Source organism: Carlito syrichta, unplaced genomic scaffold (assembly GCF_000164805.1).
Source record: "Carlito syrichta isolate Samal-C Ts95f unplaced genomic scaffold, Tarsius_syrichta-2.0.1 Scaffold308208, whole genome shotgun sequence".
NCBI classification, from domain to species: Eukaryota; Metazoa; Chordata; class Mammalia; order Primates; family Tarsiidae; genus Carlito; species Carlito syrichta.
The window spans coordinates 434,451-452,402 of NW_007252304.1; the positions used below are offsets into that span (position 1 = coordinate 434,451).

The 17,952-nt window shown below is 41.8% G+C and overlaps 2 pseudogenes; one reads left to right on the forward strand and one right to left on the reverse strand.

The window, feature by feature from the left end:
- The first annotated feature begins 10,967 nt into the window (after positions 1 to 10,967).
- On the forward strand, positions 10,968 to 11,394 carry LOC103267711 (annotated as a pseudogene).
- A 4,446-nt stretch (positions 11,395 to 15,840) lies between these two features.
- On the reverse strand, positions 15,841 to 17,664 carry LOC103267713 (annotated as a pseudogene).
- Positions 17,665 to 17,952: the final 288 nt, after the last annotated feature.

Genomic DNA, 17,952 nt, shown 5'->3' on the forward strand with positions numbered 1-17,952 from the left:
AAAAAAAAAAAAAAAAAAGTATATGTGTGTATATACACACACACACACGCGCGCATATTAAACAGTGATCCAGTTGGAATCAAGACCTTCAGAGACTGCAAGTTATGGGCTTTGCAAGATGAATAGAATGTCGTCCCTGCTGCAGAAAGGACTGGACTGCAGGTCTAACTCTGTTATTTGCTAGCTGTATGTGATCTTGGATGAGTTTCTTATCTTTCTTGAACTCAGTTTCCCCCACTGTGTAAGACATAGGTTTATTTATCTATTTTTTTGGGTTAGAGTCTCACCTTGTCTCCCAGGCTGGACTGCAGTAATACGCTCATGGCCACCGCGGCCTTGACTTACTGGGTTTAGGCAATCCTTCCACCACAGCCTTCCAAGTAACTGGAACTCCAGATGCACGCCACCCTGCCTGGCTAATTTTTGTGATTTATGGTAGAGACGAAGTCTCACCGAGCTGCACAGGCTGGTCTCGAAATCCTGGACTCGGGCAATCCTCTCGCCTCGGCCTCCCAAAATGCTGAGATGACAGGCTGAGCCACTATGCGTGGCCTCGACATAGGTTTAATTTAATTCAATATTTGTTACATTCCTACCCCAGTCTCCTTCATACATTTGTTAAACAACTCACGGCTAACCCGTTATGAAAGCAAGACCCAGACTGGATTCCTTCTCCATGTTGGGCTTTGCTTAAATGGCAGAACCAGGATCCTCTGCTGTACTCAGTCAGTGCCTCCACTGCACAACACCATAGACACATGCCAAGTGTGGCCCAAAACATCTAATAATGAAGAGGTGACATCCAGGAAGGAGACTCTGCGGTGAAATTTGCATGGAGAAAACTTAATGGGGAGTGCCCTTGCGATCAAGTCCTATGGGGTGAGAAGGAAGCAGGACAGGAACAGTGGGGGGAGCCACTGTGATGCAGTCCCAGCAAATACTTGCCAGGGAAGCTCTGGAGCTGGAAGAGTCCCGCAGAGCTGGTCCACTTTGAGGCAAGGGGGCGTGGCCTTTATAAACCCATCCACCTTGGATAGATGATAGATCCTACCAGCCCTACAGAAGGGGATGACCTGATCAAGACAGCTGAGTTTCAGAGAAAGACCCAACTGCCAGCTAACCACACTCCCAGCAACTGGCTGCTCAGTGCAGCATCCTGGAATGAGAGATCTGGGTGGTGCCCCCAGAACTTTCCTCAGTGGTGCTCCGTGCACCAGGAGGCCTTCTTTCTAATCACTATATTGCAAAGCACAATGTAGCAAGTGCTGTGGTACAGAAAAAAAATAACAAAGCCTTATGCAGGTAAGCATAACTGATGAAACCAAAGAATGCTTCATGGAAGCAGTAATATTTGAGCTGGAATTTGAAGGATGAATTGAATTTTGAGAAAAGGGATGGAAGACAGGCATTCCACATGAGGGAAACAGCATGAAAAGAGGAAAGATGTCAAGTGCGGGGTGGAATTTCTGGGCAAATATTGAGTGGTGCAAATTGACCAAAGACAAGAGGGGCAACAGACTGGAGAAAAGAGACACGCACAGGAATGGAACAAGAGGCAGAGAAGGCAATGGGCTCCACACTCAGAAACAAGGTCCAGAGAGCCAATAAGACTGACATTTAACCTAGAGAGTCCATTTTTACTACATAAGAGGATGATTGACTGTGGTGGAAAACTACCGGGAGGCCAGATCTTCCTGACCCCAAGTAGTGTGAATCTGTCTGGGGAAGGGTGGGCACACCTCATCAACAAGGGCACCTGTATAACGAATATTTGTATACCTAACCCTGAACTGTACCCCACATCTTTCAAATAAAAAAAAATTAAAAGTTAAAAAAAAAAGAAAGTCCATTTTATGATGCTGTCTTTCACCAGATAAAGTAATAGCTCTGGGTAGCATTATTTATCCGTATTATGAACTCAAGTCCTACTTTCCAAATCTTTCAGCTATTAAAGGAAATTCTTATTGAACTCAAGTGCCTACCCCAAATTCTGTAAGCATTCCAGCTCCTTCTCCAATACATATCAGGATTCTCAGAGGGAGGATGTGTGCCTGGTTGCTGCTCACTCTAAAATTCCTTCTCCCCAAATTTCTGCTCACTGCTCAAAAAATCTCAGCGGCTAGCCTTGTTCCATGTGGTGTTTTCCATTGTGAAGACAATCAGTGTCCTCCAGATAGGTTGATGAGCTAGCCTGAGATCACACAACTCCCAAGACTCTGGTGCAGAATTGAGGCCAGGTCTTCCTGACCCCAAGCCGGTCTATTTGTCCTTTCAGCATTAACGGATTCAAAAGGGAAAAAATAAAACAAAACTCCAGGTAGCAGGTACAGATTTTACTGCCTTTTAATGTTCAATACAACTTTTTTAAAAGATACATTAGCGTACATAATATATATTCATTACAAAAATGTGTGTGGCAGTCTAGTTATTCTAAAAGAATAGTTAATAAAGTCTTTCATTCACATTGTAGGCCTCTTTAAAAAAACTTCATATAGCCTTCTAAGAGTCACCGTAACAATTGGGTAAACAATATAACTTTATAAAAATTTACAACATACCCCACATCTTTAAAATAAAAAACTTTTTAAATTTGTAAAAATGTACAGTTTTGTTACAGTTCTTAAGTTATTCATTTTGTTTTAAAAATCAGGGCAATAAATTGATACAACTATATATGATTTATACTAATAGACTTATTCTCTTTTGGCTCCAAAACAGAATTTTTTTAAGAAGCAAAAATAGACCGGGCGTGGTGGCTCACGCCTATAATCCTAGCAATTTGGGAGGTTGAGGTAAGAGGATTGCCTTAGCCCACAGGTTCGAGACCAGCCTGGGCAACTTGACGAGACCACATCTTTACAATAAATCAAAAAAATTAGCTCCAGCTACTTGGAAGGCTGAAACTCAAGAATAACCTGAGCCCATCATGGTAGAGGCTACAGTGGCTATGAGCGTACCAGTGCACTCCAGCTTCGGATGACAGAGTGAGACTCCAACTCAAAATAAATAAATAAAAAGCAAAAATAAAAATAAAAGCAAAGCATTTTTAGGCTTAATACATATTGCAGATAGCTCTTCTTTACTGTATTTCATGAGACGCATGAAAAAATATCTGCCATGTGTTTATTTTGTCTGATTTCTTATGGAAATAAAAACAATGTTTTTCATTGTTATTTAATTTCTGTTTGTATTTTTTTCTTGCAAATTAGTCTTCTTTAACACACAAGTACATTTGCAGGTATATAGAAAGAAATACACGGAAAATCAGGAAATACAAAAATCATAACAAATGGACTTTAAGAAATGTTCATCTTTAAATGTCCATATTACTTATCAGCAGTCATTTCCTGATGTAGCAAATTCCTTCTGCTACCTTCCTCCAATAGTTGCTCAATAATTTTCCTAACACAAACCTTTTATAAAAATTTTATCGTTGGATAGATAAGTTGAAAAATCCATGCCAGCAAAAACCTTCTTTAAAAACCAGTATGAAGAAAAATAATCTGTAATTTTGTTCAGAAAAACTTATTACTAGGTTCTTAAACTTACTTTGTGCATCCTGCTATTCTCAGAAAACAGGAAAATTGGATGTGACTCTTGTTTTGATTATACATGCCAATCTCATTTATCAGAGAAGAATGAAGGCGTGGTGTGTTCAAGTAGAAAGCTCTGGTGCAGCTAAACATTTACACACCCTTCCTTCATTTTTTAAATTTCATTTCCCAAAACAATGAAAACCCACCCCGAAAAATCAAACAAACCATGGTCATGAAGAACGCTACCCAGCAAGAGGAGATCGCCACACAACCGTGCCGGTTGTGCACTGTCCCGGTGTGGCTGAAAGACATGAATGGGGGTGAAATTCAGTCCGCACCATACTTCTGGACTGTGGCATAAGAGGAAATGACTCTACCTTCTTCTAATCTATACACTAAAGGGAACTTTCTGCTTGGGAGGCTGAGGCAGGAGAATCTGTCAAGCTCAGTTGCTGAAGACCAGCCTGGGCAACATGGTGAAACTCTATCTCTGAAAATACAAAAAAGGTGGCACCTGTGTCGTTAATTCACTCAAAGGAAGCCTTTGTCCTCGCGATGGCCTTAAAGAAGAGTGTATAAAAGAGAGGAACAGTGAAAACTCTTATGTTTGAGATGGATGGGAGAGACCTTTAAAGAAAATAGAGACCCAGAATTAACAGTCAGAAATGGATAAGCCTTGGAAGAAAGTATCATAGAATTCAGGGAAGTGGGAGTTCTTAAGCAGGAAGAAAGTTGATATCAAGTGTAGCATAATAATTGAACTATGTCCTTTGAACTATGTCCTGAGGCCTCTGAAGGTCATCAGGACCCTCCCAAGTGTAGGGGCAGTGGGCAGGGCAGAAGAGAGGAAAGAAAACACAGGCAAGCAGGGTCAACAAATAATTTTATTCAGCCTATTGCAAGAGAGAAAACCTTTGTTTGAGTTGGTTTCTGTATGAACACACTTTTTTAGAACATTGAAAGTACTAGAATTTAAGGAATAATACATTCTGGGAATTTAAGGAGTATATCAATTGATATACATGCTTGTTTATCTCCAAGTCAAAGCGTACTGTTCCTTTAATTTGAGATGTTTTTAAATTTAATTTGTGAATCCTATCTGGAGGTTAAAAAAATATTATGTATTCACACAGTGAAAGGTAAATATCTGTCTGAATTGCAGACATATAAACATAGGACTCTCAGAGAGAAAGCTTATAGCTTCAATTTAAAATTTCAGCTCTGGGTCAAGTGTAAACACAGAATTGAAGAACTCACTGGTCCGTGTCAGCAAACTGTTCTCTTCCCAGAGAGTATGAATCCTTAATTGATTTGAGCTCAAAATGGGTGTCCAGAAAAGATGAACAAACCCAGCTTCTCTGTCGTCTTTCACCCAACAGATTTCTATAAACTCATTTAAAGAGAATACCAAATGGCTAGGCCATCAACTCAAAAGAAATCAAGTGAGTACTCAAAAAGAAGCACAACCAAGTCCTTACGGTGCTAACAGGGGAAGATTTTGACATGAGTCAAAATGGACCAAATGTAGAACGTAATATTGGGTCCTAGTATGACCAGTAAGGAAAGAGCTCTATGAAGACCTCATTGCCAGGTGGAGTGACCAGGGCTTTGGCGATGAGGTCCAAACCTCTCGAGTCACAGCACCACACTGTCAAACACAAAGTGCACAAGAATGTTTAGAAGATGATTTTATTCTGGCAATTACAATAGGGTGAATATCCACCTTATGAGGAACATTTCAGAGCAGAGGTAGGTGGCCTGGGGTTTCACAGAGTCAGGTAGCCAATACATTCATCCAGAGTCTTAAAGCAGAGTCATGATGCAAAATGTTGGGAAGATTTTTTAACACAAAAGGACATGGGGGTGGGAGGAGTTTCTTCACCATTATTGTTTTTCAGGGAGACATAGCCCAGGTCAAACTTAACACAGTCAGTGGACTGGGTTTTGGGAAGGGGCTGGAGAAGGGAGAGGTGGAGGGAAAGATTACCAAGGGGCCCGTGGAAATTTGGGGCGTGATGGATCTCGTCACATCTTGATGGAGGTGATGATTTCACATATTATATAAATGCGAAAGAATGTGCATTTTTTTATTTAAATGATGTGGGGTACAATTCAAGATTAGGTATACAATTGCTCATCAAACAGATAAAGTTTGGGCCTCCCTTTGGTCCCCACTTCGCCTGGTTTGAGATCAGGTGCCCTTATTGATGTTATGTGCCCATTCCCTACCAGTAGTTTCCTGCTACTGCCAATTGCTTTCTTATAGTATTATGATAAATGTTCAGAGTCCACTTATGAGGGAGAACATATGTTACTCAGTTCTTTGTTTCTGTAACAGATCACTGAGTGTGATAGCCTCTAAATCCATCCAAGTTTCTGTGATGTCCATCATTTTGTTCTTTATGGCTGCATAATATTCCATCGCGTATATGTCCCACATGTTTTGTACCTAGTTCACTTTCGATGGGCAGCATGGTTGGCACCGTGCTTTTGCTATTGAGAATAATAAACATGCATGTGCAGGTATCTTTTTTGGAGAATTATTTGAGTTCCTCCAGGTATATTCCCAGAAGAGGGATTGCTGGGCTGTGTGGAGGGGCAATTTTTAGATTTTTAGGAATCGCCACACTGTTTTCCACAGAGGTTGTGCTAGTCGACACTCCCACCAGCAGTGTAGAAGCATTCCCTTATCCCGGCATCTTCCCCAGAATCTGTTGCTTTTGAGTTCTTGATGATGGCCATCCTGACTGGAGACAGGTGGTATCTCAGTGTGGTTTTAATTTGCATTTCTTTGATGATTAGTGAGGATAAGCATTTCTGCATGTGTCTGTTGACTGCTTATATATCTTCTTTTGAGAAGTGTCTATTCATATTTTTTGCACAGTCTTTTAATCTTCCTTTTGGTATGTTTGAGTTTCTTATAGAACCTGGATGTTAGTCCTTTGTCTGATACACAGTTGGCAAATATCTTTATCTGTTCTGTGAGCTTTCTACTCTCTTGATGGTTTCATTTGCTTTGTGGAATATTTTAAGTTTGATGAGGTCTCACTTGTCTATTTTATCTCTTTTGGCCCGGGCATTTGGGACTTTGATCAGGAATTGGTTGCCTATGCCAATTTCTGTAAGGGTGTCTCCTGCATTTTCTAAGATTCTTAAAGTTTGAGGTTCTACATTTAGGTCTTTGATCCATTTAGAGTTGATTTTTGTGTACGGTGATAGGTAGGGGTCCTGTTTCAGTAATCTGCATGTGGCCAGTCAGTTTTCCTGGCACCATTTACTGAATATGTTCTCCTCTCCCCAGTAATTGTTGGTGGAGGTTTTGTCGAAGATGACTTGGTTGAGAAATTGAGGTTTTGCTTCCAGAATCTCTGCCCTGTTTCATTGGTCTATATGCCTATTCTTGTACCAATACCAGGCTGTTTTCAATTATAAGTAGCCTTATAATAAAGTTTAAAGTCTGGAAGTGTAATACTTTCCATTTTGTTTCTTTTGCTGAGGGTTGTTTTGGCTGTTCGTGGTCATTTATTTTTCCATATGAATATCTGTATTTTTGTATCCAGGTCTGAGAAGAATAATGTTGGTAATTAAATGGGTATTGCATTGACTCTGTAGCTTTCCTTTGGTAGGATGGATATCTTATCAATGTTGATTCTTTCAATCCATGAGCATGCAATATTTTTCCATTTGTTTCTGTCATCTTTGATTTCTTTGAGCTGAGTTTTGTAGTTTTTGTTGTAAAGGTCTTTCACTTCTCTGGTTAAGAAGATGCCAAGGTATTTCTTTTTCCTTCTTTTTCTTTTTCCTTTCAATCTTTATTTTATTTTCTTTTTTTTTTTTGTAGCTATTGTGAGTGGAATTGCATTTTTTATATGGGTCTCTGCCTGCTTGTTGTTGGTGTATAGGAATGTAACTGTCTTTTGCACATTTATTTTGTACCCTGAGACCCAAAGTCTTTTATCAGTGCAAGCAGGTTTTTGATTCTCTTGGATTTTCAAGGTATAGTATCACATTGTAAGCAAAGAGGGATACTTTAACTTCCTCTTTTCCTATTTGAATACCCCTGATTTCGTTCTCTTGTTTGACTGCTCTGACTAGGACTTCCAACACTATGTTGAAAAGGAGAGGTGAGAGTGGGCAGCCTTGTCTTGTTCTGGTTTTCAGGGGAACTGCTTCCAATTGCTGTCCTTTTAGCAATATGTTGGCTATGGGTTTATTGTAGATGGTTCTTACTATTTTGAGGTATGTTCCTTCTATGCCTAGGTGTACAAGGAATTTTATCAGAAAGGGATGCTGGATTTTATTGGAAGCTTTTTCTGCATCTTATGGTATAATCATGTAGTTCTTATTTTTGTATCTGTTGATGTACTGAAATACATTTATGGTCTTGAGGAGGTTGACCCAGCTCTGCATCCCAGGGATGAAGCCTACCTGGTCATGATGGTTGATTTTTGAGACGTGATTTTGGATCCAATTTGCTAGAACCTTGAAAACTTTTGCATCTGTGTTCATCAGGGATATTGGCCTGTAGTTCTTTTTCTTTATTGAACCTTTATCTTGTTTGAGGATCAGTGTGATGTTAGATTCATAAAATGATTTGGGGAGAGTTCTATCATTTTTTAGTTGCCTGTAACACTTTCTCTTTTTTAGATTAGAAAATATAGTTTATTTAAAAACTAAATTAGAAAGAGTTAGAGAGAGAGAGGAGATTCACCTCCCCAAGGTAGGGGAGGGGGCCAAAGCTTAAGAGCAAGGTAATAGCCACTGGTTACTTGTGGTTGAGTCTTTCTAATCCTTCTCTTTGATAGGGGAAGGTCATTAAGGTGATTGAGTGGTGGTTTTCTCCATATCATCATGAAGGGGCAGGTAAGCACAGGTACTGACGTCAGGTGATGAACAGCAGGCTTGGGTTGGTCACATGATTGCTACCATGGTGTTGGGGGGGGAGGTCTGTCTGTATCACATAGGTCACAAAGTGCTGAGTAGTTTAACTTGGGTCTAATGGGTGAAGGGGGTTTTAGGCCCAGAGGAGTCTGGGCCAAAAGGAATGTCCAGGACTGCAGTTTTTGATGTTGGTTGTAGCCACATGAGTCTTAGATCTTGGCATCACCAGACATTAGCATCTCATGACCTCAGGTGATGGGCTAGATGGGAGGAGATAAGGGGAGGGGTTTTTCCCGCAAGAGACCTCTCAGAAGTTTCCAGTCCACAAGTTTTTTAGCAAAAAGGTGAGTTTATTATCATTTCTATGGCCTCAGTCAGCTAAGGGTTAATCTTTGACCTTCCGCCTTCAACAAGGAGCCTGAAAGTTTCCTAGAGATTATTATGCTGAACCATGAATTGAAAGGTTGGGCTGTCCTCCTTGTCTTACATCTGATGGAGATTTGCCAAGGGGGTGCAGTGGCCTGCCAGCTTGGCCTGCAGTAAAATGTCTGAACACTTCCTAAAACACACCTGTTGGAAATGTATCTATTTATGTCTAACCTGTGCTAGATTCAAAGTGTGTCAGTCTAAGCAAAGATGACTATGCTGAGGCAAAATGTGAACTAAGTTTATTCTGAGCTTCTTGGGGTCCTTTCTTTCATTTCTTGCCTCTTGCTATTTCAAAAATATTCTTACGTGCAACTAGGGATTCGAGATGGGAGTCAGACTTCTGTATCCGCTTCCTGCTGAGTGGGAGTCATAGAGCTGTCCCTACCTGTCTAGAGCAAGAGGAGGTGATGAGAGGACAGGAGCCCACGGAGTTGTTAAGTATCTTTAGGGTCTATATACAAAGCACTGTGTACAAGTGTATGCTATTAGAATTATTATTACTATAATAAAGGCCATTAGAGCCACTGTTGTGGCATATTGAGACTTTGATGCCTGGTAAATTGTATTTATAGTTACCCCAGTGGACTCGACACCCACTACAGGAGTCCAGGCCATTTCCACTGTTGCACCAGTGAATTACTGAGTCCATATGTGGATGCCACTGCAGCTTGTCTTCAAATTTCTTTGGGGTTTTTTTGTGATAAGAATTTATAGAGCATATAAGGAGTTTTTTTAATAATGCCTTCAGCAGAGAAATACAGCTACTTTGACAAAATCTGGAGAAAAAAATTGAAAACATCAGAGACATGTAGATAGGTTGTAGCTTAAATTGTAGGAAATAATAATGAGCAAGAGAATTTGAAGCAGATGTTGGCAACAGAACACTGTCCTTTTGTTTTTATAAGAGGTCTGATATCCCTTCACAATGATTGATATGCGAGAGGATGAGAGATGGGAGATTGACATCACTCTGCTTTTGATGAGAGGAGTGGGGTGGTATTGACCCTCTGACAGGGAAATATGACCTTAAAGTTTAGCAAAAATAATTAGTAATTCTTTAAACAAAGTTATTTTGTTATCCATCCTATGTTGGACTAGTAATCCTTTGCCTGGAAGATTTTAAAGTCATTAGTAATTTGGCACTGAAAAGCACTATAGCTGATCACAAACTTCTGTGAGTGAAATCAATTTACCTGGTCTGCAGGCAGATTAGGAGTGGATGGGGTACTTGTGGTTCCAGAAGCTTTTGTTTCTTACCCCACCCTAGAATGACTGAACTAAGAACCTGAAGAGTTTAAGTATTAACATTTTAAATGCATAATGTTACAACACAGAATCACAGGTCATTGTAAGTTACTTATTTAGCCAAAGATTTTTGAGCAGCAAAAAAAACCTTGCTTTTGTAACAAAGATAGTGGGGAAAGCTAACTGAATTTTGTATTTTCCTCCCTCCCTCTGTCGTTTATAGAAAAAAATTCTTTTGGAGATTGTTAATTAAGAAGCATTTGTTCTGGTCTCTGAGTAGCATGCTGGCCTAGAATTAGCATAAATGATATTAATGGTAAATTCATAGAAACTTATTGTAGCCTTGAGTGGTTACAGAATTCCTTTTACACGTGTTACAAACCCTCCATATACCATTTTTGACATACTCATACCATTTTTCAACATGCCTGGACCTTCTATTTTTGTCCTATGCTGTCCTTCCTTCAAATAACCATTCTCTTACAGAACAAAAATATACCATACAAGATCCTTTCCTTACATAAAATTATTCTGTCTTTTCTATCCTTCCTTACCTAAAACATACCTTTATACCAACAACTTTCTTGCATCTTTCTTTTGCCTTCTGGTTTTTGCTTTACCTTTTACTGATAACCTTTTACATTTATACTTTAAATTAATCTTTAGTAACTTTTGATTAAGATAAGGCTATGATTCCAACAGGGATGGCCAGAACCAAAAGGCTGGCACCTGTGTTAATTAAGAAATTAACTTCAAAGCAAAATGGCAGGTTGGCGGTGAGGCCCGGTCGAGGGATGGACATTGATGTGCCTTGAAGCAGAATGTAAAAGCGGCTTCTCTTCCGAATATCCTTTTTTGCTCACCACCTGATCCACCATGGCTGGAGCAGCAGTAAAGTGGGTGATGGCAAAGAGGCCTCTCTTGGAGCATTTATTTCCAACCCCAAACGGAGCTTTATATTGTGTTTGTCATAAATCTACATACTCTTCTCTGCCAGATGACTATAATTGCAAAGTCGAGCTTGCGCTGGCATCTGATGACAGGACAATAGTGTGCTACCACCCTTCCGTGGACATTCCATATACAAACACACGACACCTATTCCTCGACCTGATCCTGTGCATAATAATGAAGAGCTACATGATCAAGTGCTGAAAGTCAGGTTAGGGGAGAAGGCAAACATCTTGGGCGGGGACCCATGATCGAGCAACCGAGCAAGTTCTTCACCACCAAGCATCACTGGTATCCGCAGGGACAGTATCACAGACGTCATATGAAACTGAACCCTCCAGAGGACAGATGATCCTGAGGGTCTTGGGCATCGCAGCAAAGGCATCCACTTGCTGTTGAGAGAGTACAGCCTGGTGCATTCACTCACATGGTATAGAGTAAAGTAGTAACAATAAATGTCTTTCATGTAAAAAAAGTTAATTTGTGTTCTAGCACCCTAATATTTACCTGGAGGTGGTTGGGGTGATAGTGAGCCAGTGCCAGGCCCTTCTGAATTTCCAGGCTTCCTTAAATGACCACCATTTTCTGAGTCAGCTGTTCTCTTCAGAGGAGAGTGCACCTGCTTCGCAATGGCGCTCTGGCCCGCACAGTGGACAAGGCAGGAAGTTTAGGCCTTTTGGGGGCAACTACACTTTTAGTGCCCTCACAGACTGTGCCCATAAGCAAAGAACAACATCCTCTTAGGTTCATTCTTACCAGGCCTCTGATGGGCAGTTGAAGTTTTGTCACTAAAATTGCGACAGCCAATTGGAGTGTCTCTTTGGCCTTCTGGTTCTACAGCTCTCCATGTTGGCACTCTGTTGCTTTTCTAATGTCTCGGCTGAAAAAAACTCCAAGTTCTTTTTTAATAACCTATACATATGAAACTTTTGACCATTTCTCTGTAACAGTCTGATGTAAAACCCTTTAGAGTGAACAAACCACGTGGATGTGAAATGATTTGTCCCTACTTATTTCTAATGATGAACAGGCAGATTTGTTTTTAAAACCTTTTGTAAATTGCTAAATTGTAGTCTTAGTGGTCAGGTGTGAACAATTAGGTGAGAGTGATCAGCTCCCGTCCTCACTGTGCCTACGCAGAGGAGAGTACCCAGTATTTTGTCTGTCTGGCAGAAGTAGTACTAGGCTTAGTACAAGTGACTTAACTTTCTTTTTATCAATTACAACTTTAGCGAGCCTGATATAACAAACGCCGGTGTTATTCAGCACTAATGTTTTAGCACATGGCAAGGTTGGAATTAAGGTAAAGTTGGAATTAAGATTTTACTAAAGCAACTTGCCAGTTTGGTTGGAAAAGCAGATTAACATTACAATTGATTTTTTTTTTCGGTTAGTTAACAGGATTAATGAACATGTGAGAACTTTGCTTTTGCCTGGGAAGAGGGTTGATAGTTCTAGTTTAGATTTAATTTGAGAGAGAGTTATCATAGGAAAAAACCCGAACTTTAATACCTTTTTTGTCTCGGCCACCTCCCTGAGGGGAAACTGGTTAAGAACACGTGGCAGAGAAGGGGGAGAGGAAGACAGGAGGCCGAGCACGTGGTTGGACTTGCTGCAGCTAGTAGGGCAGCTGCCAGGAGAGTACCAGGCAGTGGGGGCGGGGGATGAGAAGGCTAGACGCTGGAGTCGGCAGCTATGGCCATCCCCTAGTGGCCGGCTCCATCGGCCATCCCGTAGTGCCAGTCCCTCATCTGAAGGATAAGAAGGAGGAGGGACAGGAGGGGAAACCGACCGAGGGTAGAATAGCAAAAAGGAGATTATGAGATCGGGGAAGTGCAACCCGCTGGGGCAGTCAGTGTCTAAGTTGTTAGAAGGAAGGCAGGAAGGAGAAAAAGTCATCCAAGGCATGTGAGAGTGCCACAGGGAGATCGAGGGGTCCAGGCAGTGCCACTGTGCAAACCTCAGGTCTTTTGCCCTTGTGGTGGAATAGAGGTCAAGCTGAAGGAGAGCACCAGAGGCAAGAGACTTGCCTTGGGTCCATCTCCTGGTCGGCCGGCCGGTATTGAGGAAATGCCCAGGGCAGGTGCTCTTCTTTAGTGTGAGGGTCCTGAGATCTTTCAGAAGGCGTTTTGAGGAGAGGAGCCCTTAGCCACTCCATTGTGAGTTTCCCAGGAGGAGTGGTCCTACAGGGGGCGAGGAACGGGTCCTAAGAACAGTCCCTGAGAGGCCAAAGAGAGAGAATGCAGTGGGTCCTAGTCCCAGAATTAAAAAAACCCACCCATTGCCTATGTCCAGAATAGGGTAGAATGCAAAGACCATTCACTGCCTATGTTCAGCACGTCTGAAAGAGAAAGAAAAGCCCACCCACACCCTCAGCCGGCATCCCGGGCAGAGGGTCAGTGGAATCAGTCCATGTGTGTGTGAGAATGAGTGAGAGAGAGCATCTCCTGTTGCCTCGACCCACTGGAGACAGCACCTTAGCCAGCAAAGCCCAAGGCCCCAGTGCTAGGGCTGGTCCGACTTGTGCATTTGGGAGGCTTGGCGCCAGGACTTTTCCACAGAGGGTCCCAGAGCCCAGCAACGTGAAAGGAAAAAAGCAATGAGAAAAGATTTTTTAAAAAAGAGAGGCCACTCAGAGTGGCTTTCTGGTCCTCCCTCCTGACCAGATTAAAAAATAGGGATCACCGGAGATGTCACTTCACACCAGACAAGGCTGAGGTGACAGGGAGAGGTTCGTTTGATGTAGCTTGTCACAGGCAATAAGGTTAAGAGCAAGAGGCAGAGAAAAGACAGCCAAGCACCTCATCTCTCTCCACAGAGACACTATTTGAAAGAGTTGAGTGAGACAGAGAACGGCAAATCTCAGTATGAGAGGAGAATGAGAGAGAGTGGGATTAGATCTTGCAGACCCTCCACAAAAGTTAGGTCAGGGTCGCTGGAGGTGTGGGAGTCTGGTGTGTGACCCAGTGCCACAAGAAAAATGCAAAGAATTGAGCAGAAGTTAGATAAGAAAACATAGTTTACTTAAAAACTAAATTAGAATGAGAGAGAGAGAGAGAGAGACTCACCTCCCCAAGATAAGGGGGGAGACCAAAGCTTAAGAGTAAGACAATGTCCCTGGAATACTTTCTCCTTTTTTTTTAAGTTCAAAATCCTAATTTTTTTTTTTATTCTTTTTATTTTTATTTTTTTTGAGTTGGAGTCTCACTCTGTCGCCCAGACTGGAGTGCAGTGGCCGCTCCCGGCCACCGCAGCCTCGACCTGCTGGGCCCTGCAATCCTTCGGCCTCAGGCTTCCAAGTAGCTGGAACTACAGGCACACGCTACCACGTCCGGCTAATTTTTTTATTTATTGTAGAGATGAAGTCTCACCAACTTGCCCAGGCGGGTCTCGAACCTGCAGGCTCAGGCAATCCACTTACCTCAGCCTCCCAAAGCGCGGGATTACAGGCTGAGCCACCGAACCTGGCTAAAATCCTTATATTTTTTATCACATAACTTATGTTCCCAAATGATAAAACAAGTGATAGTTTCAATCAACGTCAACGGAGAAACTCCATGAAATGAAAGTTTGTACTGTTTGATAAATCAGAGTATGTTATAGTTAAATATATCCATTCTTTTTCATATTCCTGGCACCCAGGATGGAAAAAAAAATCTTCACATATACATCTTATGTAGAAAATAGCTTCTTTGCCTACTTCTCTTCAAAAAATACTCTATAGCAGTAGATAAATGGGTCACCTACACATTTACTTTTGTAATTTTGCCCCAAAACTAGGGATCTGTTTCATTTTCATAACAGATCAATTTTTACCCAACATTAAGAAAGCTGACAAACTGTTGAAACGGAAATGCTTGTGTCTTCCACAATAAAAGCAGCAACTTGACAGAAAAAAAAACCCTACAGTAACACTCGCCAGTTGTTGAACCAGAGCATTGAGACTACTGAGAGTAGCAGCTTTATTCCTTCCTGCATGCTGTCATCCACACCACCTCTGCACACACAGGCTGAGCACACACTTCCAGACGCTGGTAGGCCACAGTGTGTTTCTCACTGCCAGAACCCAGTGGGAAGCCGTGTAGTTAGTGATGAACCACACTATGTACACAACTAGCAAACACCCTAAGGCAATCATTGCAATGGGGGGTTAACTTGCAGCACAGATTTAATGTTCTAGACCAAGTCGACTTGTACATATATGTGTATGTGAATCCATACACATACATACTCATACACCTTTCAGGTTTTTAACCCCCCAAGACAATGTTTTAATCTTTTTTTTATTTTGTGCAAATTTCTAAATAGTCTACCATGTAAGGCAAAGAGTTCGCCTTCAGAAAGGTCAGAAATAAGGCCTATGTTTATCCAAAAGCATTTCACCTTGCGCATTACTGTGGTGGAGTCTTTTTGTTTGTTTGTTTTAAACACACACAACTTTCAAGTGTGGATACTGAACCCCTAATATCTAAAAAAAAAATCATTTCTAATGACAAACACAAGTTTTGAGGGGGAAAAACTGATTTAAAGTACAGACCCTGGATTCCCAATACCTAAAAAAATTATTTCTATTAACAAACACAAGTCTTGAAGCAGGGAAAAAAGGACCAGAAAAAACAGCTTCAAAATGCAAGGAAGCAAAGTAAAATGGAAAAAAAAAAAAAATGTAACTCAAGTTTACTCATACTGAAACTTCCAACAGGCAAAGTTTTTCACCTTTTGAGAATCTAGAACACTCATCTGGACTTTCAAATAAATAAGTTTAAGTTTATTCACATCTTCTGGTCCAAGCAGAGTTCTAATGTCCCAATTCTGCCTGCTGTTGGTCAAATTCACCCACAAATCTTTTGATGTGAGCCAGCTTGTTGTGAAGATTTTTGCATCTGTATTTTTCTTCATGGTAATTGGGACTACACTGCTTTCTCTTCTGATATTCTCGTAAGGCGTCTTCATGTACATTCTGATACTCTTTTAAACCCAGAGAAAGGCACTTTCACTGGGCCTCAAGCTTGATACATCTCCTTGCCATGGTCTCCATCCTGGTGTGCAGGGCTCTGTACTCATTGGACTTGGCCTTGAAATCATCCTTGTAATTCTGGCGTTGCTCATTGGAGACGATAGCGATGTATTTTATCAAGTAATCTGGGAATTCCATTGCTGGAGCTTCCATGGAGGCACTGTGGACCTCTTTAACCCCTCCACTGGAATTTGGACTGGAGTTATTTAGCTTGGCAATTTCCTCTTCTCGCTTAAGTTTCTCCTCCTTTTCCTCAATAGTCTCAGTGCCATGCTTTTTTATTTGGTCCTTTTCCTTGTGTCTTTTAGACTTCTTTTGGGACTTTTTGTGGGACATTGAAAGGTTTTCTTCCATAGGCTTTGGGCACTGTAGCAGAACTGAACCAGGGGCTAAGGTTCCAGAGAAGTCCTAGAGGTGTATTTGTCTGCTACCGTCTTAACTAAAACTGTCAACAGGTAGGTCTTGAGGCCCCCGGCTAGGGGAATTGGAGTTAGAATGGATGATCTGAGGAGTCTGGGAGATGGGCAGATGGGTTGAAGGTAGTGGTGGAGGGGTGGGGATGGTGCCGGCTGCAGGGAGGCAGTGGGGGGCCTGTGTCCGATTTCTCACTGGTGGGATTCAAGTGACCATTTAGTATTGGTGGAACTCTGTTCATCAGGTGAGATATTCAGGCTTTTTTATTCATGAAAGGTTCAACAAAATCTGAGTCCAAAAGCCATTTCTGAGGAGAAGATACAGCGTCTCTACTGGAACATACAGGAGATTCTGAGCGACTGGTGCCTGCAGCATTCTGAGACAGATTTAATTTTCTCGACAGCACCGACTCCGATGGCCGCCTGTCTATTTTATTGTATCCAGGCCATTCTCTCTGAAGTTCTTTAAAAGCATAATTCTTTAAGGTATCTGAGGGATCCTTAGGATTCAGATTGGCTACCTGTTGCAGAATTGCTCCAGAGAGTTCTTGTCTTTTTGATTGATGCCATCTTTTTGGAATCCAGCAAGCAACTCAAGTTTCTTGTAGGCCTTCAAGACCAGTAAGTGAATCACCCTATCCCTAGATGGCACTGAGAGACACTGCTGCTGCTGTGTGCCTTTTGAATGGTATTTGCAGGGTTCATGGGGGTTGACCTTTTCTTCTCAGGCACTGCATCTGAAACAGCTTGGGGTGCTCTCCAAACTTGCCCTATTTTCCCTATATAGGTCTGCAGGGTTTGATAACTTTTGTGTTTCAGTTGCGGGATTTCTCCTTTGACTGGTTCATTCTTTCTCATGTCACCTGATACGAATCGTTTGTTTCACACACTGTTAATTTCATCTTGTATAAATCCCAAGCAGTTGAGCTGAGAGGCTCCAGAACTGGAGAATGTTTGCTGGATTCAGTCAAAGCTACCCTGAGGGTTGTCTTTGCCCACATTTGACAGGTAGAAGTTAAAGTTATGAACTTCCCTGAGAGGATCATTTTTGGGAATTTGGACAAGCCCTTGAAGTCCGTGGAACTGAATCGAAGGTCACAGAGGAATTATATTCTTGTGGCTCTGGTAAGTCTCCAGAGCCCTTACCTCTGACTCAGTGAGCTTCATGTGCAGCACAGTGATGTGGTCTTGCCTGGAATACTTTCAACAGGATTGGTACAAGCTCCTTCTTGTATGTTTTGTAGAATTCTGCTAGAAAGTTGTCTGAGTCAGGCTGGTGGCTCAGCCTGTAATCCCACGCCTTTGGGAAGCTGAGGTGAGTGGATTGCCCGAGCAACTTGGCAAGACCTCATCTCTACAATAAATCAAAAATGAGCTGGGGGTGGTAGCACGCGCCTGTAGTTCCAGCTTCTCGGAAGGCTGAGGTGGAAGGATCGCTGGAGCCCAGCAGGTCGAGGCTGCAGTGGCCGGGAGCGGCCAC